This window comes from Panthera onca, chromosome E1 (genome assembly GCF_046562875.1).
Source record: "Panthera onca isolate mPanOnc1 chromosome E1, mPanOnc1 haplotype 2, whole genome shotgun sequence".
In the NCBI taxonomy this organism is placed as follows: Eukaryota; Metazoa; Chordata; class Mammalia; order Carnivora; family Felidae; genus Panthera; species Panthera onca.
This window is the reverse complement of record NC_138352.1, coordinates 56,504,794-56,531,670: the sequence shown is the minus strand read 5'-3', so window position 1 is coordinate 56,531,670 and position 26,877 is coordinate 56,504,794. Positions and strand designations below refer to the sequence as shown.

The 26,877-nt window shown below is 41.9% G+C and overlaps 1 long non-coding RNA gene across 6 annotated transcripts in view; it reads right to left on the bottom strand.

The window, feature by feature from the left end:
- The window catches only part of LOC132687672 (uncharacterized), a 151,884-nt gene that overhangs the window by 65,865 nt on the left and 59,142 nt on the right, over positions 1 to 26,877 (bottom strand). For 4 of the 6 annotated variants that reach the window (XR_013551966.2, XR_013551967.2, XR_013551965.2 and 1 more), the window contains one exon: positions 23,121 to 23,321. This is a non-coding gene — a long non-coding RNA (uncharacterized LOC132687672). Of the gene's footprint in view, positions 1 to 17,000; positions 17,102 to 18,377; positions 18,510 to 23,120; positions 23,322 to 26,877 lie in introns of all 6 variants that reach the window. The other 2 variants (XR_013551963.2, XR_013551964.2) reach the window with 2 other exon arrangements.

Here is a 26,877-nt window from a genome sequence, read left to right as displayed (position 1 = left end):
ACAGTAACAACTATTCTTGACTGACCTTTGCATTCACAATTTCATTTGTCACAACCCTGCAAGGCATTATTATCCTCATTTTGGACTGATGAAATTGGGGCTCAAATGGATTAACTGAACTGTGGTCATAGAGCTAAAAGTGGTGGAACCAGAATTTATACCCAGTGTACTTACTCTTTTTATTGTACCACACAAAGTCAAAACATGGTCACCAAAGAGTTATAAAAAAACCTAAACACAGGCAACACATTTTGATGAACTCTTGCTGATGGTTTTTATCTGAGATGAGACTCCGGGGATGAGAAATCTGAAAATGTACATTGTACTAGAATAATACAAAGGAGTCAGAAATACACACTCAGGTCTAGGGAGGGACAGACTTTTATGACTAAAAGCTACCTTCCCACTACCCAGACCTCAAAGCGTTCAACCCTCTGTGCACAGAGGTCAACACCAGGGGAGAGCTTAGCAAGTTCCAAAACTAGAGGACCTCAGCCCTTAGTCTGTCCAGTTAGATCTTACATTCACTCCTAGTTTCTATCAAAGTTATCTCTCCCACACACTAAGAGAACAAGAAAGAGGACAAAGATAGTAATGATGGATGAACCATATGTTCCAGAATCATCAACTGGAAAAATTTTATCTACAGTGTTATCACAAAAACATCTTTGTTTATTTGTTTGTTTGTTTGTTTCCCACATTCTAGGAAGCAGCAGTTTGGGGTCAACCTCTAATCCTAAGACTTATATGTATATCGGTGCTTTTCAAATCTTAATGTCTATATATATACTTATATGTATGTATGACATGTTATATAAAAAATATAATAAATGTAAAATACATAAACCTGGCAATCTTGTTAAAATTGCAGATTCTGGGTTTCTAGTACATCTAGGTTGGGGGTCCAAGATTCTGCATTTCTAACAAGCTCCCAGATGATGCTGAGGCTGCTGATCCATGGGCCACACTTTGAGTAGAAAGATGAGTTCAACCCATCAGCCATTTTGATAAATCCCCTAGACTGAATGCCTTATCCACAAGCCAATCTCAATAGATTTAACATAGACTGAACTGGATGAAAAATACAGTAGGAAAGGTGGTATCATTAGAATCTGATTAGCATTGTCTTGCTCAAAGCAAGTGAAGCTGGCAAGAGTACTCACTGATTAAGTACAGTCTTGAAAGAAAGTGTTTTTTGGTTCTGGTCAAGAGTGGAAAACGGAATGAAGTCAGGAAACCAAGGAGATCAATCACTTTGTCCCCAATTATTCCTGGCCTCATTGCATTAGCGCATGACATGAAAAGTTCACCACTAACCAGACTCACTGGAGAGGATGAAAATGCCTGTCGGAGGTTGTCTATCGTGCTACTAACACAGCACTAAAAAGTATGCTACTATTTACGAATGAGTATTCACTTACAAAATTCTTCCTCAATTTTCCCCAAGGACCATTTCTTTACTGAGTGGACCAAATAACGGCTGAAGTTCTCAGAAAAACAGTAATAACTCTGTGAAATTATGTCTCATTCCACACCAGCTTGAACTGGTTACTTTCATCTTGGGTATTGATTTTATCACTCTTTGTTTTCAAGAAATTCACATGAGTTGGAATTAAGAACCAATCGGGAAGTATTTATGAAGCTTCCAACACATGTCTACACCGAAGCCAGCCACTGTTAGGAAGACAAAACAAGGAAGTTCATGAAGTCAGAGCTTCTGAGAAGGAAATGAAAATACACAAAACTGTCCCTTTGCCCAACTGTACTTCCTGTCACCCATAATCATAGTAGGCAGCCATAATAATTACACCTTTGCTGGTGTAATGATAAGGAAATTGATTTGAGCTGAGAGACAAAAAGAAAGCACATCTCTCCAGTAAAGCTCTTTCCACCCTCTTGAATTTTCTCCCACACTCAACAAAAACTTCATAAAGTCATCCATGACCCTTCTGCTCGTCTCCACCAAGTCAACTCCTATGACTGGTCTCACACGCTTCTCAAGTATCAAGGCATTGCCACACGGCCTTCTCCTAGTGAGGCCCAGCTTGTTTTTCCAGAGGGCAGCAGTCATTACCTGAATGGCAGGTTTGCAATGCAAACTGCCTTAATGTAGGGCTTTGTAGCCATCACGTCTGGGTTGTCATTAGTGTCCTCTGAAAACAACAATCAGCTGGCAGACCAAAAAAGGGCATTCAAGAAAACTCATTAATTCAAGTGTTTGGGGAAGCTACAGAAAATCTAAATTTATTTATCTTTTAGTTATTCAAAGAAAGTTCTAACATACACACAAGGATAATAGTCACCTAAAAGTTTAGGAACTATACTTGCTACAATGCTGAATTGGGACAGGCTACACATCTGTGGGCTGGCAGCTCTGGGAAGGAGGTAGCACCTTTGATCATTCCTGCATGGGATGATATAATCATTCATCAGGGGGCTGAGCCGTGTTGTAGGGACATGGGTAATTCCATTTCTCACTGTCCCTTCCTCTTCCCTCTACAATGTTAGGTGGTTGGAAAGTTCTAGAAGAAGTCTGTTTACAGGAGTCTTCCTCCTCTGCCCCCACCTTTAGCATGGATGCACCTAAGGCTAAAAAGACAAGAGAGGAGATGTTCCTGGGCCAGCCAGAGGTCAGAGTGACCAGGACTGAGTTTTGTGTCAGACCACACGAGGGCTGCCTTCGAATAGCAGATGTCCAGAGTCTGCTCCCTGTTCCCTCACAGGAAGCAGAACGTAGAAATAAGCCCCTAGTGACAAGCACAGGCCTGCTAACCATTTTTACAGCAGGCAAAGGGTTAAAACCACAGCCTCCAGAAAGGTGCCTGCAGGAAAGTGGCAGAAGGAAGCTGGGAGCCTGCACCTCTAGGCAAACTGGACACCCATCTGGGGTCCAGACATGGGGCAGGCTGGGTGGGAGGGACCCACAGACACCTGAGGTGGGGGAATCACGGAGGGTGGGGTCAGAGGCTGAGTTCAAGGCTTTGATACCCAAATACATTCTGCCAGTTTCTTCCTGGTAGTGCTTAGAATTAGATCCTCCCCACCTCACCCACCAGGAACACATAAGGGGGAGAATTCAGAGCCCACTCCCATAACCCTCTAGAAATAAAACTTTCTAAGTGGCTCTGCTATGCTCACAGGATCCAAAGGATCTCGAGAAGGCACTCCTGTGCATAGCAGGGGAGGCTTGGGGGCCTCTCAGAGATTCACTTCCTGCCTCCCAGCTTTGTTTCTGGGGCCTCCAAGCAACTTCAACATCTTGACGTAAAAGCTTCTCCTGCACTTGGAGCATTCTAGCTTGCTCTGCAGGGGCCCCAGCTGAAGGTTTCTTTGCTGAAAGGGAGAGGGGTATGTAGCCACACCCCCATCAGAAGCAAGGAGGGGAAGGGGGACTTTAAGAGGAGGTGAAGAGGGACTGAAACTGTGGCAGCGATCCTGTTACCTCAGTTTCCCCCAAACCCACTCAAACTTGAAAGAGACAGAACCCATGCACCAAGTACAAAGATGGGTTTGTGATCAGGCACACAAAAGTCCTAGTTCCTTCCCCTACAATGATCCCTTCTCTGAATGCTGGCTCCCTCCACGAGACAACTTGACAGAGTTTACTTCCACCTTGGCATCTGTGTCCTCAAGGCATCCAAGTATCTTGTGTATCTTTCAACAGATCAAAAGGCAGAAAGAAAAATGTTCTTGGATCAGCTCCTAGAAAAATCTGAAACCAGATTTTCCTGGGATACGTCAGGCCAGTCAGCACCTGTTATTTTATACTGTGGCACCTTTCCTTTAAAATATGGATTAAACGATGTGGCGAATGAAAAGATGAAAAATTCACAAATCCAGCAGCTCTAGTTTCCAAATTGCTGCGTTATCTCCTTTTAAACTTCTGTGGACTTTCATCACCCTCTCTGCTCTTTGGGGCGCTGCCTTTCTTACAGGGAAAACAGAAAAACCTGAGCTTTGCAAGCGGGGCACAGGGACACCGGTCAGGAATGCTGTAAGGAGGACCAGGTATCAATCTCCATAGGAGTGGAACCAGACGGTGGGCATTCAGATTTGATGATTCTCGTGTTAATTAGAAAAGATTTTACACTTCTAAAGAACATAAAGTAACAGATCTATGGAAGATATTAACTGGTGTTTTAGATGTCTACAGGTTGGCCGAATTATAAACAAAGTTTCGTTAGGACACAGAGACACCCACTTGTTTACACATTGTCTGTGGCGGCTTTGGGCTATGGCAGCGGAGCCGAATAGTTACAACTGAGTTTCTCTGGCCCATAAAGCTTAAGATATGGACCACCTGGCCTTTGCAGAAAAAAATCTCCCAACCTTGTCTACAGACATTAGGAGGAAATGAGTTGAAATTACAGCAGAAACAGGCCCAACTATAACATCTCTGCCAGGTGAAGGGGGAACCTTTCTGACAGTTGAGATGGCTCTTGACCCCTTGCCAAGTACTAAACATGAACACGGCTAATTTAAAGAACACCTGGACAATTTAGGGCCGGTGTAATAACTTGAAAGATTGAAAAGTATCTGCTCTTCCCCCAGGTAATTCATACTCAGGGCAAAAAAATTTTAATAAAAAAAAAGGATATTTTAACTTTTAAAGTTGTAGAGTTTCCCAAATGTTTTCCAGGATGACTGGTCAACTGTGCTCACCAATAAATTATGCTGTTCTTTGCAAAATGCCTTATTTGCACAGAGTGGGAAGGGAGATAATGGTGACTCATAAGTTTGGGTTTCCCCCTGGAGTCTTGGAAAGGGTAACCTTTATTAGATATGAAGGGCAGGAGTGCCCCCTGCTGACCAGGGAGGCAACTTAGGCCTGAACTCGATATTCTTTTTTCTGATCAGGGCTCTCAGGTTGGACAAGAATCAATTTCCACATAGCCCCATGAGGGAATAAAGGAATACCAAACATTCGCAACTCATGCCCAAGGCATGGTAGCAACTTTAAATCTCAGTAGTTTGCATAACATGTGTGGTAGCAAAAACAACCATCAGAATGGAATCACCAGATTTCCACTTCTCTTCCTTAAGTCTCCTTCTCCACTAAATATAAAAATAAAAATACAGCCTTCGACAACAGCCCATTGAATACAAACTCCTTTAACAACAAAGAAGTTAACCCCTTACTTGAAATCAAGTACCGGCTGAGGGTTTTGTTCCAAATAGGTCAAACTATATGAAATTGCCAATATTCCACTTGTTTGACTCACAAAAACAGCAACCTCACATGGTTCAGGTTGAATGTAACGACTCCATCAACAATTGACAAAGATACATAGGAGAGTCTGAATGTGTAAGCTAGGGGGCAGGCTTCCCTTACTCACCTACGGATACAGTGGTTGGAGGCTGGGGATACAGGACGTAGACCTTCTGGCCTCACGATTCTCCCCCAGGGAAGCCTCTGAATTCATCTAACCAATGAAAACAGAGGCTAGGATTTTAAAGTATCTTTCTTGTCACTTAGGCAACTCTGCTCCACATGATGGATAAGTATTTTTAAAATTAGTTCTCTCTTTTTAACACAAGTGTCCTAATAAAAGAGCTTCAGGGAAGAGGAGGATTTTTTTTTAGTGTTTATTTATTTTTGAGAGAAAGAGAGAGACAGAGGGCAAGCGAGGGAGGGGCAGAGTGAGAGGGAGACACAGAATCCAAAACAGGCTCCAGGGTCCAAGCTGTCAGCACAGAGCCTGACACGGGGTTGGAACTTGCAAACCGCGAGATCATGACCTGAGCCTAAGTCGGATGCTTAACCGACTGAGCCACCCAGCTGCCCTGGAAGAAGAGGATTTTAAAATCCTGATCTCACCATTGCCTCACTCTGAGGTTCTACAAGAACAGGGGACGTAAAAGCCCCACTGACCATGACCGTGGGACTGCAGTAGTGATTCTGCCATGCAGCCCAGGCGCAGTGGAGGACTGGGGCCAGGACAGATGCAGACAATGCCAAAGACCAAGGGTTACGAGGGCAGGGACTTCTGATTTGAAAAGGAGAATCTGGGAGGGAACATTTACAAGGTCTGAATACCAAGCAAATTAGAACATGGACTCATTCATGCATCTGAATTTTGCAGTAAAATCCATATGGATCTGGATTTCTAAACCACAGTGACCTAGATAATAATCACTCCTCTAGGCCCATTTTTCAGGGCCCACTGTTAGCTGCAAGAGCCACAAAAAAGCTGCAAAAGCCACAACCATAAGAGTTGTGGGAAGAGTCTGAAGTAAAATAAAAGAAAGGAGTACGACAGCAACTCAGTCACACAATACTCTTAAAAGAACTTGGTAGAACTTTGTGTGTGTGTATACATATATATATTTTAATGTTTTCTTTATTTATTTTTAGTTCAAAAATTGTTAATGTTTATTTATTTTTGAAGGAGAGAGAGACAGAACATGAGCAGGGAAGGGGCAGAGAGAGAGAGGGAGACACAGAATCCAAAGCAGGCTCTGGGCTCTGAGCTGTCAGCACAGAGCGGGACATGGGGCTCGAACCCATGAGCCGTGAGATCATGACCTGAGCTGAAGTCAGCCACTTAACTGACTGAGCCAAGCCAACCAGGGGCCCCTTATTTATTTATTTTTGAGAGAGAGAATAGGGGAGGCGCAGAGAGAGAGAGGGAAACAGCTCTGCGCTGACAGAAGCAAGCCCATTGTGAGGCTCGAACTCATGAACAGTGAGATCATGACCTGAGCTGAAGTTGGATGCTTAACTGACTGAGCCACCAAACTTGGTAGGACTTTGAAGGCAAGTTCCAAGTAGACTTATTTGAAGGATCAAGTCGGGAGAAACAGGAGTTGCCCATACCCTGACCTAGCCCAATACTTTGATACATTCCTTAAAATGTCCATGATTTAAGGCAGTGGTCCCTAGGTTAAAAACACAATTCTTGAATTCGAAAACACAGTGGCCAAATGCCATCCTCCAGGACAGAAACACTGAACACAGTAAAAGCCTGAATGATATCCTTAGACTATAATATCAAGCCCCCAGGAGATTTCCAATGTGACGCTCACTGACAGGAACCACTAAGTTGAAGGACCTCTCGAGTTGAATTATAATTCCATATAAGCTTGGGAATTTTTAAGTACAAAAGAAAAAAGAAAATCCCACAGCTACACAAGTCATTATAAGAGCAAAGCACAAAGCCTATCATCCAGCAGAGGGAGCAAGAGGTAAACAAATACTTCTAAAGTCAGACCATGGAATTTAATTAAGACCTTGGATTGTGATGCCTCCCACTTTGGTCTTTTTCAAAATTACTTTGGCTATTCGGGGTCTTTTGTGGTTCCATACAAATTTTAGGATTGCTTGTTCTAGCTTCGAGAAGAATGCTGGTGCAATTTTGATTGGGATTCCATTGAATGTGTACACAGCTTTGGGTAGTATTGACATTTTAACAATATTTATTCCTCCAATCCATGAGCACAGAATGTTTTTCCATTTCTTTATATCTTCTTCAATTTCCTTCATAAGCTTTCTATAGTTTTCAGCATACAGATCTTTTACATCTTTGGTTAGGTTTATTCCTAGGTTTTTTATGATTCTTGGTGCAACTGTGAATGGGATCAGTTTCTTTATTTGTCTTTCTGCTGCTTCATTATTAGTGTATAAGAATGCAACTGATTTCTGTACATTGATTCTGTATCTTGCGACATTGCTGAATTCATGTATCAGTTCTAGTAGATTTTTGGTGGAGTCTATCGGGTTTTCCATGTATAATATCATGTCATCTGCAAAAAGTGAAGGCTTGACTTCATCTTTGCCAATTTCGATGCCTTTGATTTCCTGTTGTTGTCTGATTGCTGATTCTAGAACTTCCAACACTGTTAAACAACAGCAGTGAGAGTAGACATCCCTGTCGTGTTCCTGATCTCAGGGGGAAAGCTCTCAGTTTTTCCCCATTGAGGATGATATTAGTTATGGGCTTTTCATAAATGGCTTTTATGATGTTTAAGTATGTTCTTTCTATCCTGACTTTCTTGAGGGTTTTTATTAAGAAAGGATGCTGAATTTTGTCAAATGCTTTTTCTTCATCGATTGACAGGATCATATGGTTATTTTCTTTTCTTTTATTAATGTGATGTATCACATTGATTGATTTGCAAATGTTGAACCAGCCCTGCAGCCCAGGAATGAATCCCACTTGATCATTGTGAATAATTCTTTTTATATGCTGTTGAATTCGATTTGCTAGTATCTTATTGAGAATTTTTGCATCCATATTCATTAGGGATATTGGCCTGTAGTTCTCTTTTTTTTTTTTTTTTTTTAATATTGAAGAAGAAGACCAAAGTGGGAAGCATCATAATCTCAGACCTTAGCCTCTACTACAAAGCTGTAATCATCAAGACAGCACGGTATTGGCACAAAAACAGACACATAGACCAATGGAATAGAATAGAGACTCCAGAACTAGACCCACAAAAGTATGGCCAACTAATCTTTGACAAAGCAGGAAAGAATATCCAACGGAAAAAAGACAGTCTCTTTAACAAATGGTGTTGGGAGAACTGGACAGCAACATGGAGAAGAATGAAACTAGACCACTTTCTTACACCACTCACAAAAATAAATTCAAAATGGATAAAGGACCAGAATGTGAGACAGGAAACCATCAAAACCCTAGAGGAGAAAGCAGGAAAACACCTCTCTGACCTCAGCCGCAGAAATTTCTTATTTGACACATCTCCAAAGGCAAGGGAATTAAAAGCAAAAATGAACTATGAGGACCTCATGAAGATAAAAACCTGCACTGCAAAGGAAACAATCAACAAAACTAAAAGGCAACCAATGGAATGGGAAAAGATATTTGCGAATGACATATCGGATAAAGGGCTAGTATCCAAAATCTATAAAGAGCTCACCAAACTCCACACCCGAAAAGCAAATAATCCAGTGAAGAAATGGGCAGAAAACATGAATAGACACTTCTCTAAAGAAGACATCCTGATGGCCAATAGGCACATGAAAAGATGCTCAATGTCGCTCTTCATCAGGGAAATACAAATCAAAACCACACTCAGATATCACCTCACGCCAGTCAGAGTGGCCAAAATGAACAAATCAGGAGACTATAGATGCTGGAGAGGATGTGGAGAAACGGGAACCCTCTTGCACTGTTGGTGGGAATGTAAACTGGTGCAGCCACTCTGGAAAACAGTGTAGAGGTTCCTCAAAAAATTAAAAATAGATCTACCCTATGACCCAGCAATAGCACTGCTAGGAATTTACCCAAGGGATACAGGAGTGCTGATGCATAGGGGCACTTGTACCCCAATGTTTACAGCAGCACTTTCAACAATAGCCAAATTATGGAAAGAGCCTAAATGTCCATCAACTGATGAAAGGATAAAGAAATTGTGGTTTATATATACAATGGAATACTACGTGGCAATGAGAAAGAATGAAATCTGGCCTTTTGTAGCAATGTGGATAGAACTGGAGAATGTTATGCTAAGTGAAATAAGTCATACAGAGAAAGACAGATACCATATGTGTTCACTCTTATGTGGATCCTGAGAAACTTACCAGAAGACCATGGGGGAGGGGAAGGAAAAAAAAAAAAAAAGGTTAGAGAGGGAGGGAGCCAAACCATAAAAGACTCTTAAAAACTGAGAACAGGGGCGCCTGGGTGGCTCAGTCGGTTGAGCGTCCAACTTCAGTTCAGGTCATGATCTCACGGTCTGTGAGTTCAAGCCCCGCGTCGGGCTCTGTGCTGACAGCTCAGAGCCTGGAGCCTGTTTCGGATTCTGTGTCTCCCCCTCTCTCTGCCCCTCTCCCACTCGTGCTCTGTCTCTCTCTGTCTTAAAAATAAATAAAAACATTAAAAAAATTTTTAAAAACTGAGAACAATCTGAGGGTTGATGGGGGATGGGAGGGAGGGGAAGGTGGGTGATGAGTATTGAGGAGGGCACCTGTTGGGATGAGAACTGGGTGTTGTATGGAAACCAATTTGCCTATAAATTTCATATTAAAAAAAAAAAAAGACCTTGGAGCCTAGGGGCGCATGAGTGGCTCAGTCGGTTGGGTGGCTGAGTTTGGCTCAGGTCGTGATCTCACGGTTTGTGGGTTTGAGCTCCCCATCAGGCTCTGTGCTGACAGCTCAGAGCCCAGAGCCTGCTTCAGATTCTTCGTCTCCCTCTCTCTCTGCCCCTCCCCCACTCACATTCTGTGTCTCTATCTCAAGAATAAATAAACATTAAAAATATTAAAAAAAAAAAAAAAGACTTTGGAGCCTAAATGATTCATTTTATCTTCAATGATAGTATTTCCTGAAAAGTAAAGAAACTTGGTCACAGCAACAGAGAATGAAATCCTGTGTGTCTCTTCATTTCAGGTGATATGTTCTCTCCCATGACAAAGCTAACATGAAATGATTCTCTTTTATGTTCATTTACCTACAGAAACATGCAATCAAAATTCCTTATTTGAATAAGGAACATAGTAAAATACTTAATTGGTTGTAGACACCAGAAACACAAGAAGGATTTTTTTTTAATGTTTGTTTATTTTTGAGAGAGAGTCAGAGCAAGAGTGGGGGAGGGGCAGAGAGAGAGGGAGTCACAGAATCCGAAGCAGGCTCCAGGCTCTGACCTGTCGGCACAGAGCCGGACATGGGGCTCGAACCCACAAACTGTGAGATCATGACCTGAGCCGAAGTCAGACGCCTAACAGACTAAGCCACCCAGGTGCCCCTGAACAAAAGAAGGATTTTAAAGAAAAGTACAACACAAAGAAATGTCTTCCTCTTTAAAACAGATAAATTGGACTCCTCATACCAATTCACTCATTCGCTCACTTATTAATTATCAACTCTGTATTTATTCCGTTAGACACTGTATCCAGACCTCACCTAACATCTCTGCATAGCCCTGTGTTGATGTTTGGGATATTTTGGCCCCTTCTTCAGAGAGCCCATTTCATGGGATACAGTGCTGGGTATTATTGTGCTGTGTCCTTCTGTGGCTGTCAGTGTTACATCTGCGGCCATTGGCATACACTTGGACATTTGTACTCACGGTGGGGAAGACGGACAGAACATTTCTGGAGGAATGTTCCAAAGTCCCTGCACTTTATACACTTAGCCATTCAACACACGTTTGTTGGCAAACGTCCAGTCCTCATAATTCAAGGTTCAGAAATTTGATTTTATCAGTTCACTCAAGGTTGATAAGGGGCTAAGGGAATGGAGTCATATAGACCCCATTAACAAGAGAACGCCTATTCTTTTCCAATAAAAGTGGTGTCGGTGTTTTACCACTACCCAGTGCGCCTTGTCTCATGATCAAGGTGCCCACAAACTAAATTAGGTATCTGAAAAGTGTTTGGTGATCATGGAATAAAGGCAAAGGCTGTGAACAGGCTAGAAAGGCATTTTTCTAAGGAACATGAGAGCTCCTTCAGCACCAAATAACAATCTGCTGTGACGAGAAGACCATCCCTGCCAGATGGTGTCTGCTGTACAATGTTGTGCCCAAGAGCCACTTTCGCCAGGTGCTCCCACGTTCACCTGCAAGCCCTAATCTAGCCTCTTTGCCTGGACTGTGAATCCTCGAGGGGAGAACACGCTTACTCACATTTGCACCTGGATGACACTAGGCTCCCAGAATCTCTAATGATCAGATGGGGGAAGGAAGGATGGATGGGTGGGGTCGGTGCATGAATGAAAGGCAACTCCAGTTACCCAGTCCCTGCCTGCGTTACCAGAGTCCTAAGCTGCTAGCCCCTTAGGGAGGCGATAGGGGGCTCCCTCTGAATCATCACTATCATCACTAGTTTGTTCTTTAGCTTTCATTTCTTTGCATTCAAATGTGTGGGGCGTGTGTGTGTGTGTGTGTGTGTGTGTGTGTGTGTGTGTGTGTTATAACTGATACTACTTTCCTTCTCAAATGATTGTAAAGAAAAAGATTGTCTATTCTGTTAATTTAAAATCAGTATTTACAAAGTGTGGTCTCTAGGTCTCTTTTTAAAGACACAGGGGAGTACTCCACGAACAAAGTTCAGTGGCTGCCCTTATTACAGAGAGGTAAAGCCAGAGTCTTTGCAGGACAACGCGGTCCGCACACCATAGCCATTTTCCTCTGGCCTCCCTCCTTTCCCGCCAGTCTCCCTTCCAGACCTCAGCACCAGCTTAGGTTGTGAAGGGGCCACTGCCCCACCCACATTGGGAGGTCTCTGACCCAGACTTCTACACAGCTCTTCCCTCTCGCCAAACTTCCCATTTTCTTTTTTTTTAAGTTTTTTTTTTTTAATGTTTATTTTTGAGAGAGAGAGACAGAGTGCGAGTGGGGAAGGAGGAGCAGAGAGAGAAAGAGACACAGAATCTGAAGCAGGCTCCAGGCTCTCAGCTGTCAGCACAGAGCCCTATGAGGGGCTTAAACTCATGGACTGTGAGGTCATGACCTGAGCCGAAGTCAGACACTTAACTGACTGAGCCACCCAGGCGTCCCCAAACTTCCCATTTTCATTCAAGTACCACTCATGGTGAGGCCAGTCCTAACTACTCCATACACAAGTGCACCCTCTCCAGAACAACCCCAGGCCCCCAAAGCACAGGTCATCCTCTTGCAGACTTCTCCTGGTAGTCCCTGCCTCCGATTCCAAATTCCACAAGATGCCCCCAAACAGGGCCTGGCACACACTTCTAATATGGCTATAAACATTTGTGAATGGATGAATCAATGCCTGGAACATCACATATTCTACAAGACTCAGGCTAAATAATAACAGGTCCTCGTCCTCCTCAATCTTCCCCTTTAAGATCCTGTAGCGATTTCTTCGGGTATTAACCTGCATATTGCTAAAGAACATGCTTCTACGGCTATTTCTTAATTATTCAACTTAAGACGTTAAAAACCTAAATTGCTGGTGTGGAAGATGACAAGACAGGATTCTGATACCACTCCACACCCCAGTTCCCATTTCTCCACCTTTCTGGTAGAATTACGTAACATTAGCTTTTATCATTTTTGTCCGAAGTCCTCTAGATACAATATGCAACTGAATGCATCAACACAACTGATTGATATAATACAATCTCTCTAGATACAATTCTAGCTAGAATGAAGCTCCGGCAACAGAAATTTTTGTCTGTTTTGCTCACTGAAGCATCCCTATGGCCTAAAGCAATGTCGCACATAGCAGGTGGGCACTGAAGAAGCATTTGTAGAACACTCAGATTTATGGTATGTGACATAAGTCATTCATTATTTCACGTGCAGGGTGCATGGGCCATCCCCCACGTCCCTCCACCTGGTGGCCTGGCTGGTTGAACGCTGCACTGGCATGAGACCACCTGCAGGGAAGTTTCAATGACTCTCTCTCATCCAGTTTCAGTTGGGAATCCCTACCCGACATCCCCCAAACTCTTCTTGAAACTTACAGTGATTTATAATTACTGATCTACTAATCAGCTTCCCCAATGAGACTGCAGCCTCCTTGGCATCATGGAGGTCCTTGGTCATCTCTGGACCCCACGGTCTGTCACAGCATCAGATCCACCATAATAGATTCTCCAGAAGTTCTGAATGAAGAACACAAGGCCCTGCCTGCCACTCTGAGGCAAGAGAGAAAGAACTTCTTCTTGTTCTGGGTGAGCCCTTATGATGAGGCCCTCTCACTATTTACAGAAATAAAATGGAGATCGACTGTTTTTCCTTTCGCTCTTCGCACCCCTGGGCTCATTAATCCCAGGTCATTTCATTCACTTTATTTTTTTCAATGATTTAGTTTCTTTCTAGCCACTTTCCTTGTTCAAATCTCCCTCGAAAATAAAAATAAATTTCAACTAACCATTAAATCAGTCTTGGAGCCTGATGGTTTCTTCCCAAGTTAGAATTGCTCTGTTGCCTTGCGAAACTGTCCGATTTTACACTGGACTCCACTTGACCAAAACAAAGCATTCAAAACTAAAATGTACAATCAGTTGAAAGGTCTCTCTACGTCACTACCGTTACTTTCTAGCAGTGGTTCTCAAACTTTGCGCGTCAGAATCACCTGGAGGATTTAAGACCCAGATCGCTGGGCTCCCACCTCCAGGGTCTTTGATTCAGAGGATCAGGAAGGGCCTGAGAATATGTATTTGCAACAAGTGCCCAGGTGATGCTGATGCCGGCCACCTGGGGACCACTCTTTGAGAGCTCTTGCTTCCCCATAATTCTCTGGGAGGTCTCTTTCTTGCTACCCCACCCCTCAACCAAGATAACCAGATGTTGGGTACATGATTACAGCACTCCTTAACCTTACCAATGCACATAAGTCCCCTGAGGATCTTTTGAAAATGCAGATTATTCAGCCAGCCTGAGGTGGGGCCCAAGATCTGCATGTCTAACCAGCCCCAGGTGAGGCCAACATTGTGGATCCAGGGACCAAACTTTGAGTTTAAGGCATTACAAATTGTACCAAGCAGGTTAGTATTAAAACTCAAGGGCTTTTGCAGGTCTCCAAGCACTTGATTTCAGGTCTGAGCCCTAAAACTACCAATATGCTTTTACACTTTGTTTATTACACTTCATTATTAAAATCCTGACAAAATAGAAGCAAGTGAACATTTAACTTTCTCCCATATAAAACCTCAACATGGATGGGTCCAGCTGACTCACTGGCATTGCCCAGATGTATCTGAACATGGTTCCAACAGTGTGGGTAGATTATAGTAAACCTGGTGGAGACGGTGGGGAGGGTGGGACTGCTTACACACGTTGATTTAGGAACTGCCCCTTTGTCGTGTGGTGAATGGTGTATTTGTTATACAATTCTAGCATTTAGCCTTCACAGAAAACTGGTTTTAAAACACCATTGTCTAATGCGTCATTGAGCCCAACTCCCCCCAAGGCCAGGATTATCTCTTTTTAATTTCTCAGGCTATAAAGAGATCGTAGCAATGGGGAAGTGAAAGACAGCATTAGCTCCTCCCAAACCCTACCTAATCCATTTACTCTCTTACAGTTGCAGGTGAATGTTAAGAACACACTTAGAGGAGCACAGAACGAGGTACAAAATCTGCAGGGCCCAGTGCAAAATGAAAATTTGGGACCTCTTGTTCAAAATTATTAAGAATTTCCACACTGCAGAGCATCAAAGCAAAGGCCAGGACCTTCTAAGGTCATGTGCCAGTGAAGTCAACCCCAGGGGGAAGGACTCTGACATAATGAAAAACCCATGAGTTAGGAAACTAACCAGACCCTCTCACTCTCTCTCCTCCTCTTTTTCCCTCTCAAAACATATGTCCAAAAAGAATAGCTATGATGACAATGGTAGTGTCATTGTTGAATGAAAAGTTGTCCCTGTCTCATCTTTGGCTCTACCCTTCCTTCATTTTTCACTAAAATAACTCAACCATCTGATTTACAAAAACCTAATGAGATGCCACTAATTCCAACAAGGGCTAAAATGAACCCTACCTTTGGTCTGGTTATGATAAGATGGTTTACCTAAACTATGATAAGGAAATGTACAGCACAGTTATGATTAGAGGTGAGGGTGTGTGTGATCTCAAATAACCAGCTTTTCAAATCACCAGGCAGTGCATCTCAAGCTTTGGTGATTCACCAAGGATCTTGTGAAAATGAAGGGAGGTGAGTACGGGACCCAGGTGAGCAAGGGACCCCAAGAGTAGGGGACACCTATACTATGAGACTGAGGACCACACTTTGAGTAGCTAAGTCTAGAACTGTCAGTAAGGCAGCCATTAACCTCATGGACCTACTGAGTGCTCGTCCAAATGGAGATGTGCTGTGAGTTTAAGTGAATACCACATTTCAAAGACAGTTAAAAAAAAAAAAAAGGCAAAGTATCTCATTAATAATTTTATAGATTATGTGTTTTGGATATATTGGCTTGAACAAAATATCTTATTAAAATTAATCCCATCTTTTTTTTTTTACCTTTTTATTTTTTTAATTTTTTTTTTAACGTTTATTTATTTTTGAGACAGAGAAAGACAGAGCATGAACAGGGGAGGGTCAGAGAGAGAGGGAGACACAGAATCTGAAACAGGCTCCAGGCTCTGAGCAGTCAGCACAGAGCCCGACGCGGGGCTCGAACTCACAGACCACGAGATCGTGACCTGAGCCGAAGTCGGACGCTTAACTGACTGAGCCACCCAGGCGCCCCTTTTTTACCTTTTTAAATGCAGCTCCTAGAAAACTTTAACTTAGATGTACCATTGCTGTTGAATAGCACTGTTTGAGAAATGCCACTGGAGCTTTCCCTTATCCATCCTCTCCATCTGATTATAAACTCCCTGGGGTGGGAACGTGAGACCAGCCCTGGACACCATCCAAGGAGGGAACAACTTGATAGCTGAGTTCATCCCTCAACTTCTCACCACACTAAGTTTGCTGCTCTGGCTCCTTCCACTCCAACATATGCATTTGTGCACATGCACACGCATGCACGTGCACACACACACACACGCACACACACACACACACACACACACACACACACACACACCAGAGTGGAGCAGACTTGAGGACAGGACCTTGTCTTCTGCATCTTTCTATCCTCAGTGCCCAGCACATGAATATCTGATGTGTTGATGCTCTATGTAAATCATTCATTGCTCCTCCCCCTTATAATACTTACGGGTCACTCACTGTATGTATATATCTCAGACTTATTACATGCTTTCTCAATTACATTTTCATCCAGAAGGTTGTCCTTCAGCTTATCTGGTACTAGCCACACGGGCTCAATCAGTATCAGTGACAATGCCACTAGCCCTACTGCGCACTGAGTGATAAATGTTGGTGGCTCTTTCCTTATCTCCATCACCAACTTCACAATCGCTACAGCTCTACTAGGCTCACTGTTGCTACTAGTAGCTACAGCTCACTGAGTGCTTTTGCTACGTGGCAGGTGTTGTGACAGGCACTCCAAAACGTCATCTCATTTAATCCCCACAACAGCGCCATGCTAGGCGCCATTAACGATCCTTTACTTTCCATATGAGGAAAGTGAGGCTCAGAGAGGTTAAGAACCTTACCCATGTTCACACAGCAAGTAAGCGGCAGAGATGGGATTCTAATCCAGATCTCCAAACACTGTGCTTTCAACCCTTGGTATCTATAATACCAGCAGCAGGTTCTGGATCGCAGAGCAGTAAAAAGGCAAAAGTGATGTTGGATGGTTTTGAATAGTTGCTTTTTAATAGCCACACCGAGACAAAGATGTTCTTTAATTCTTTTTCTGAGTCTGTTTTTCAAACATATAACTTTCTCAGGGCGCCTGGGTGGCTCAGTCAGTTAAGTGTCTGACTCTTGGTTTTGGCTCAGGTCATGATCTCATGGCTCATAAGTTCGAGCCCCATGTTCTGCTGATGGTGTAGAGCCTGCTTGGCATTCTCTCCCTCTCCTGCTCTCCCTGCACCTCTCCCCGCAACTTGTGCTCTCTCAAATAAATAAATAAACTTTTAATAAATAAATAAATGTATATGTTTCTCAATACTTAAGAAAATACAAAGTTGTCATCAACCTTTTATTCTTCCAGTTCAGGGAATATGTAAATCTGACATTTCCTTTATAGCGGAACGTTGCAAACACATGTGTGTTCACATTTACGAACTGTATACAGTATGTGTGTCCACACATACACTGCATTTCAAGTTTCAATATGGAGCATATCAGAGTAACACTGGGCAAATAGGCTTACAAGGAAAAAAATGGAAGACCAACTCAAAACCAATTACCAATGAATTGTTTTATGATGAAGGCACAAGTTTTAGGATGATCTTTGAAAGATGGATTTAGAATTTCTCAGTTTCAGGTTTGCAACCATTTTTTTTCCCCTAATGACTTTATTCTTTCCTCATCAAAACAGCTGGTTCATCCTAAAAAGTAGAGTTTATGATGGCAATTTTACCTTTGGGATTAACACCCGTATGTATTAATCATAGCACAATTGTAAAATACCAAAGCTTTGAAATAATATACAAAGTGCTTGCTGAATCCACTTTGACAGAACTGTAAAAAGGACAAAGTCCTTAAAAGATTTCTTACAGTTCTCCCAAAAGATTTCATTCAAGTTCCCACATTAAGAATGTGGGAGGGGTGCCTGGGTGGCTTAGTTGGTCAAGCATCTGACTTCGGCTCACGTCATAATCTCACGGTTCATGAGTTTGAGCCCGGCATCGGGCTCTGTGCTGACAGCTCAGAGCCTGGAGCCTGCTTCCGATTCTGTGTCTCCCCCTCTCTCTGTTCCATCCCCGCTCACCCTCTGTCTCTCTCTCGTCAAAAATAAATAAAGATTAAAAATAAAAATAAAAGAATGTGGGAGATAATTCCTGGAATACTAAAATGCAAAACGAAGGAGACAAAATGATTGTAATCATTGTGACAAAGCAGATCAAGAACAGTGGCTTTACCATAAGAGCGTGACAGGCCAGAATAATTGGTTTCCATTTTCATCTGTGACTAATTGATCATCGTTTCTAGGGCCAATTTTGCTGTCTGGTGTCTCCATTTTGCCAATGATACGGCCCTATGTTAGTATGAATCTGGCAGGGTAGGAGCGGGGATGAATTCGAGGTTAAAAACCTGACCTCTGGCCGAATGTCATACTTATTACGTTCAATAAACATAACTGGTGACTGAACACACACAGCACAGTAAATACTGTGCTTTTAAAAAGCCACCAGGTAAATCTTTAATAAAGCCTCAAATGACTTAGGAACAAAATGAGTCCTGCAGCGGGGAACAAAATGAATTATTGGTATAGATCAAATTGCCCAGAAACCTCATGTGTCAACATTAATGTCAGTTCTTCAGAACCAATATATTGCGCCTTAATTACGCCAGGCTTCCAAGCCCTGTGGTCCTCCTGACAGCTCATTTCACAGAGATGCATTTATTTTGAAAAAGTGTGTGTAGCTACCAGCCTGTCCACTCTATCAACATGAGACTTGGCCATAAAATCCTGCTACATTTTGCCCAGGGCAGCAATTATTAAGTATCCCTCAACATATGTGTCAAACACATGAGAAATTGCTCCAGGCTTTTCCTGGTTTTCCATTGCTTAAAAAAAGTAGAAAACACCAAAACAGGAGGCCTTTGTGGAACATGAGGCATCAAAAATGTTAGTAGCGTGGTGAGAGCTGAAGAGTAGCAACTCGTTCTTGGAGAAAATATGAATAAACCAAGTCTCTGCTGACACCTAGGACGTCCCCAGAAAGGTGTAAAGCCTCTGGTTACGTGGCTAGAAACACAGCGCAGGGACACAGCGCAAAACTGCACAAAGGCTCCGCTCTCTGCACTGGTTATTGGCACTAGTGAATCTTGTTGTAACGATAGGGGTTCTCTGCTTTCACTTTTCTAAGTTGGGTTAAATGGGGCTCCTCACAGTGGGGTTCTTTCCTCCTAACCCTCTGATGCCCAAGCAGGATTACCTAAGGATTTATTACCTTATCATATGCTAGCATCCCAACTCAACAAATAATACATAACCTGGACCCCAGAGCCTGAAGGCTGACTGAACTCACCCGTTCTTTATCTGCGGGGCCCGTCTGGGTCTCAGTGTTCTATTCTCATATCCCACCCTTGCTCATCTTTCTTATCCACCCACATTAAAAATTAAAATAAAGGTTAAAATTAAAATCCATGTCAGTATGTCCTCTGCTAGAGGCACTCCTTGAGAGCAGTGTCTAACTAATTGATTGTTGCTTCTAGAGCCAATTTCGCTGTCTGGTATTTCCACTTTAACAGTGTTAAGGCCCTGTCTGTGTCTGTGTGGTGGGGGGGGGGGGGGGGGCGGGGCAGGGCAGGAGGAAGGATCTGAATTAGAAATTAAAAACCTGACTTCTAGTCAAATGTTGTATTTACTACACTCAATGAACATAACTGGAGACTGGACACACCATTCATTTATTCAACAAAGAATAAATGATGTGATTTATTTTACCTGGTTATTTTTCTTTTTTTCTTTTTTTTCTTTTTCTAATGTTTATTTTTGAGAGAGAAAGAGAGAGAGAGAGAGAGAGTCGGGGAGGGGCAGAGAGACAGGGAGACACAGAATCAGAAGCAGGCTGCAGGTTCTGAGCTGTCAGCACAGAGCCCGATGTGGGGTTTGAACCCACAAACCATGAGATCATGTCCTGAGCTGAAGTTGGACGCTTAACAGACTAACCCACCCAGGTGCCCCTATTGTTCATTTTTTAAAAGCTAGCTGTCAAAATTTTGATTCAGGCTTTGCCAGCTGCCTCGTTCACAAAATGTTGATCTTTATAGGCATTTTCCTAAAATCTGTTTACAACTCCTCCTTCTGAAATTAGATGTTGAAAAGCTTACTGTCTCTCAGTTTCCCTCTCTTGCTCTCATGCACTCTCTTTCTCTCTCTCTCTCCCTCCTTTGTTTCTCAAGTTCTGTCCTATTCCCTACAAGAGATTTTCAATATCAGCATCGAGAACTTCTCTTTTAATCACTCATCTGCTTTGTACAGGTTTTCTAACTTAAATGTGCACACATTAAAAAGTAATGACACACCCAACGGAGCTGAAATGTGAACACATATGCTGTTTGTGTTCCGAAAGGCTAATTAATAATACATCTCTTCATCTGCTTATATCTGTATATACCGTGCCTTGTTTGAGGAACATCTTGGGGCCAGTGATCACTGCCACATCTCACAGCATCTATTTCAACGTTGTGCTAGTAGGAGCAAATGAAGGAAGATATAGGAAGAGTAGGTCTTTAGCTCCAGGGTGGAAACTCGTTATGTGTGGGGCATATAACTTATATTAGACTTTTAAACAGTAATCTAATCAGTGAGAGTTTCATTTCTTTATCAGGGTGCTGTTTGCAAGACAGCTTTCCTGGGTCAGGCAAACTTGCTGAAAACCAAGATAGAGAGCAAACATTATGTGGATTAAGTTGACCAACTTTCTATATTTGCACTGTTGCCATAAGCAAGTCAATAAATCTATTAACACCCCAGCTGTCCTGTTCATCAAGTGAGAAGAAACATGGCCTAGATGATTTTCAAGGTCTCCTCCAGATACAAGAGGCTATGGTTTTTTGTATTGAAAATTAAGCACCACAAAAAACAACACACAGTGAGTAACTGCCACTTGCTTACTTGTTTTCAAAAATACTAAGTCTGGATTGTTCAAATAACATGAAAGGACACCATTAAACTGAACCACGGATCACTTCTTTCCTTAAAATATAGTCTACTCGGCAATCAAAAAGAATGAAATCTTGCCATTTGCACCAATGTGGATGGAACTAGAATGTATCATGCTAAGCGAAATAAGTCAGAGAAAGACAAATATCACATGATTTAACTCGTATGTGGAATTTAAGAAACACAACACATGAACATAGGAGAAAGGAAGGAAAAATAAGATAAAAACAGAGAGGGAGGCAACCCATAAGAGACTCTTAAATACAGAGAACAAACTGGGGGTTGCTGGAGGGGAGGTGGGTGGGGATGAGTTAAATGGGTGATGGGTATTAAGGAGGGCACGTTTCAGGATGAGCACTGGGTGTCATATGTAAGAGATGAATCACTGGGTTCCACTACTGAAACCAATACTACACTGTATGTTAACTAACTTGAATGAATGACTGAATGAATGAATAAATAAATGAATAAAAAAATAAAGTAACGATATATGTATATATATATGTTGGTTATACACACACACACACACACACACACACACATAACCAATGCTAATTGGTTATTACCATTTAGCTGCTAGGTCTAGGCCAGACTTTTTGGATCCTTCACAAACTGTACTTAAGCACCATAACTACTACATTTTTAGTTTATTGCAATGAATGAAATGTTCAGTTGTGTGGCAATGCAGAGTAGTCTAGAGAAGGAAAAAACCTTAATGCAGTGACAAGGCCCATGCAAGGCGAGGCTCCTCCCTGTCACCTGTGGTCTCTCTGTGCAGAGGTTTGACTCTGGGGTTCTGAAAAGACCAAGTGGACTAGAATTATGGTGGTAATTTTTATATGAGGGATAATGTGCCAACCAACAAGGTGGAGCAAACCTCGCCTGTTACTTCATTATACACCTCCAGCTCAGTTCCTGCCAGATCAGAATATTCTACAGCCACCTTCATAGAGGCCTTCTCCATGTGCATCTAATAGCACAGACACTAAAACTCGGCATGTCTACAAATGAACACATCACATATTCCTTTGCAACAACCCCTCCCCAGATCCTCTCCCAGCCCTGTCCCAGGGCCTCCCTTAGTAAACTATCATTACCCAGTCACCCAAGTCAGAACCCTGGGAGTTATCCTTATCTCCTTCTACTCCTCACGTCCAAACCCATTCATTCAACAAAGGAATCAGGACCAGAGTGTGCACAGGTGTACCCCAGAGAGACATGCACGGAAGAAATGAACAGGATGGCCAACTGTCCCAGTTTGCCTGGAACTTTCCTGATTTTAACATTCAAAGTCTGACATCCCAGAAAACCTCCCAGTCTTAGGCAAACCAAGATAGCTGGGCATCTTGGAAAGGAAAGAGTTTGGGAGTACAAAGATTCTTCCTGGAAGAAATGACATCCATACAGAGGTGTGGCATGGAGGAGTACCAGTGGCTTGTGTTCCTGAAGAGTAGAGCTGGTGGCACAGGGCTGGTAGGAAGGGGACTCTGGAAAGGCAGGCAGGGGTTAGATCTTAAAGAGCTATGTATTGAGCTTGACCACAAAAGTGCCAGGAATTTTTCAAAGAAGTGAAATTTTGCATTTGCATTGGTAGGCAGGTGTTTTGAGATGGACCTCGACATTTATGAACCTTTGATGGCTAGAAGCAGGAACTGTTACTTTTAAATTGTCAGTAAGTTAACTGTCATTTTTAAAAAAGTTTTTAGAGAGAGCATGAATGGGGAGGAGAGGGGCAAAGGAAGAGAGAGAAAATCTTAAGCAGGCTCCACACTCAGTGCAGAGCCCAACGTGGGGCTGTCACACAACCCTGGGATCATGACTTGAGCTGGAATCAAGAATCAGACAATCAACTGACTGAGCCACACAGGCACCCCTCCTACCTGTCATTCTAAGAATAGAAACTATATTGCCTTGGGGATAAATTATTCTGTTTTGGGAGGAATTTGGTTGGGCTCTCTCTTAGTCAAGCTAATATAAAAGAAGTACCTACCAGCCGTCCTTGGTATAACATCAAACTTTGGTGAAATAATCCAGACACAGGGCCAATTGCAGGAAGAGGGCCATTCGGCCTATGGCTTCCCATTCAGAGACTTTGGAGGTTAAATTCAAATGGTTTCAGTGATCACTTTCAAGATTGAAAGAAGACATTCACCTTGTCAGTCAAAAGTGTCCCAGCACCAGATCACAGAGCCTACAAAGCATGAAATAAGTAAGCGTTTTTTATAAATCTTGTATTGATACAAACATATTATAATATCTTTGTGTTGAAAATGGTACTGTGTAGGCAATAAAAATACTTTAACCGTGGTAATTTTGACTACCTCATTCTGGATTGTTTTCATTTGTTCAATATATCAGAAAAAATAGAGATGGTCCAGATGCCCCTTAAACTCTAAGAGGATTTGCAAAGGGGTGTGTATACAGCTTCAGGAGGATTCTGTGACTGTTGTGTGCAATCTGCCAACTATCTATATGTATATCCCTTAATCATATAATATTTAGTTTTGCCTATTTTTGTAATTTATATAAATTGAATTTACTGGGATATATTATTTTGTATCATTTCTCTCACTACACATGCTTTTGGATTCATCCATGTCAAGAATGTAGTTTATCCATTTCATTTCTTTAGAGAGGGAGAGAGTCGTGAGCAAGGGAGAGAGAGAGAGAGAGAGAGAGAGAGAGAGAATCTTAAGTGGACTCCACACAGAGTTCAATGTGGGGCTCAATTCCACAACCCTGGAATCATGACCTGAACCAAAATCAAGAGTCGGACACTCAACTCACTGAGCCACCCAGGCACCCCTAGTTTATCCATTTTGAACTGTTGCATCATATTCCATTGTATGAATATCTGTCAACGTATTTATTCATTCTGTTGAACACTTGCGTTGTTTTGAGTGTGTGTGTGTGTTAGTATTATGAACAATACTTCTGTGAATATTCTTGTACTTGACTTCAGATAAATATGTGTAAGGGTTTCTCTAGAATACGTACCTAGGAATGGAGTTACTGGATGATAGGTATTTGCATGCTCATGGTTCTGAGATAATATATAACTGTTTTCCAAAGTAATTGTACTTATTTACACACCTACTATTAGTGGGTAAGAATTCCCCTTGTCCATCCTTCTAATTTATTCCAGTTGGCAGGTGTGAAATGGGCCGATCGGCTTTCCTCTTCTGTGCATCCATTCATGTTTTTGCTGACTTTCTCACTCGGTTGTTTTTGCTTTCTTATTTATTTGTAGGTATTCTTAACATATTCTGGAAACTAATTCCCTGTCACTTACATATATTATAAATATCCCCTCCCTGTTTGGGGCTTTTTGCATTATAATTATGGTATCCTTTAATGAACAAAAATTGTTAATATCACAGTTTGCACTTTTTGTGTCTTGTTTAAGAAATATTCCTTTACCCTAATTCCTAGAGATCGTATTCTATATTTTCATCTGAACATTTTATAGCTTTTACCTTTCACTTTACATCTTTAACGAACCTGGAATTTACTTTTGTACATTACATGCATAGCTTGCCTGAAACAATTATAATTTCTTTTTTTAATATGGAGATATTCTATTCCTTTCCATATCATTTCACTTGTAACTATTTCATTAAGTACACCAGTTTTTATTTTTTATTTATTTTTTTTAACGTTTATTTATTTTTGAGACAGAGAGAGACAGAGCATGAACAGGGGAGGGGCAGAGAGAGAGGGAGACACAGAATCAGAAGCAGGCTCCAGGCTCTGAGCCATCAGCCCAGAGCCGGACACGGGGCTCGAACTCACGGACCGCCAGATCGTGACCTGAGCTGAAGTCGGACGCTTAACCGACTGAGCCACCCAGGTGCCCCAAGTACACCAGTTTTTAAACACAGAGGCCATCATTTTTTTCTGAATTAACTTTGTATGGTGTCTAGAACCACACTGCCTACAAACATCCACAGTTCCTATATGCCATCCTCCACAACCAATGACAGCAATATATCCTAAGATATCTGGGCAAGAGAACGCCCACACCGCCCAACCCCCACCCCAGATTCTATATGTCTCGCATTGGGGCTGCAATACCTTGTCCATGTTGCGGGGGAAAAGTTGAAAATCCTCTGAAAACTGCAGTGCTTGTAATAACTCTCGAAATTACTGGGCATACTTAGTATTAATCATTAACATCCTCATCAGAGTCTGTCTCAGAGGTCAAAATGCACCACTGATTAGCTATAAGTTGGGATCTAATAAATATTTATTTATAGATGCTGTCATCCAACAGCTTGGAATAGCGGTGGCTCTAAATTCTAAATGACTTGTTAATGAATAAGAGTCTATAAGGTCCATATCTAGTCCTCAGATATAATTCAGAAAAATTAATTGCTATGAAACACCAGCCTGGTTTCATGTGATCACATTAGAAGTTATAATAATCTACCAAAGCATAAAACTCAATGTGATAGAGGAGCTGAGAAATTCTCCTGCCCTGACACAAACATGTGGGAGTCTTCACAATAGGAATTTTTCTAGATTGGATGGCTGAACCCATAACTATAGACTTGTTGAATCATAATGTACACCTGAAACTAATATAACACCATATGTTAATTATACTTCAATTAAAATAATAACAGCCCTACAGTACCATATTTTAGTTTAAATTTGAAATCTCAAAAAACCTACAAATACTAGCCAAAACTGGTGGAATAATACAGTCATTTCTCAAAAAATTAAAAAATGATGTTAATGATTTTAATGAGATTTTAACTCTTTCACTTAAACATAATTGGGTGCAGCCGCAAGAAATAATTGTGCCAAAGAAGAAAACAAAAATTATCACGTTTAAATAACTGCACTGATATCCCAACTCTTACAAAGCTAACTCTTGATTTAAATAACGCTTCTACATGCCTTGACCATATGTGTTATTGTATTAAACTCTTAGCTGAAACTAACACACTGCAAAACTTGTGTAATTTAAACAGTAAAACTTTCCAGTGACTTTGCTCAATCTCCTTCTCCCCCGTTAAGCAACAACAAAAGACACATTACACATTACTTTTGTGAATATATACACATAAAAGAACACAGTTCATGTGTTCATAAAAAGTTCTTGGGGCACCTGGGTGGCTCAGTGGGTTAAGCACCAACTTCAGCTCAGGTCATGATCTCATGATCTGTGAGTTCAAGCCCCGCATGAGGCTCTGTGCTGACAGCTCAGAGCCTGGAGCTTGCTTTGGATTCTGTGTCTCCCTCTCTCTCTGCCCCTACCCCACTCATGCTCGCTTGCTCGCTCTCTCTCTCAAAAATAAGTAAACATTAAAAAAAATTTTTTTTAAGTTTTTCACTAAAGATTTTAGCTGTGACAGCTAGTTACAAAGTAATTTAAGGTTTGTAACAAAAAGCTAGGTCTGCTTAGTACATGTTCAGTTACTGGTGGTGAACACTCAGTGAGTATTGGCTGATGCATATATGAATGGATGAAAATATAAGTAAGAGATATCCACATATATATCATATATATCATAAAGAGTATGAAGTAGGTTTAACTCTCTACACACCCTGTCTACACCCCTGTCTACACCCCTGTCTACACACCTGTCTATACATATAATGGCTCCACTTAAGCTATCAGTCTGTGGACCTGTGAGAAGGTCAGGCTTCCGTGAAAACTTGAGCCACCCAAATCCATTAGAGATTCTAGGAGGGAGCAGCTGCAATGAACATGTAGTTTCAGAACGGATGGAGCAAGCAAT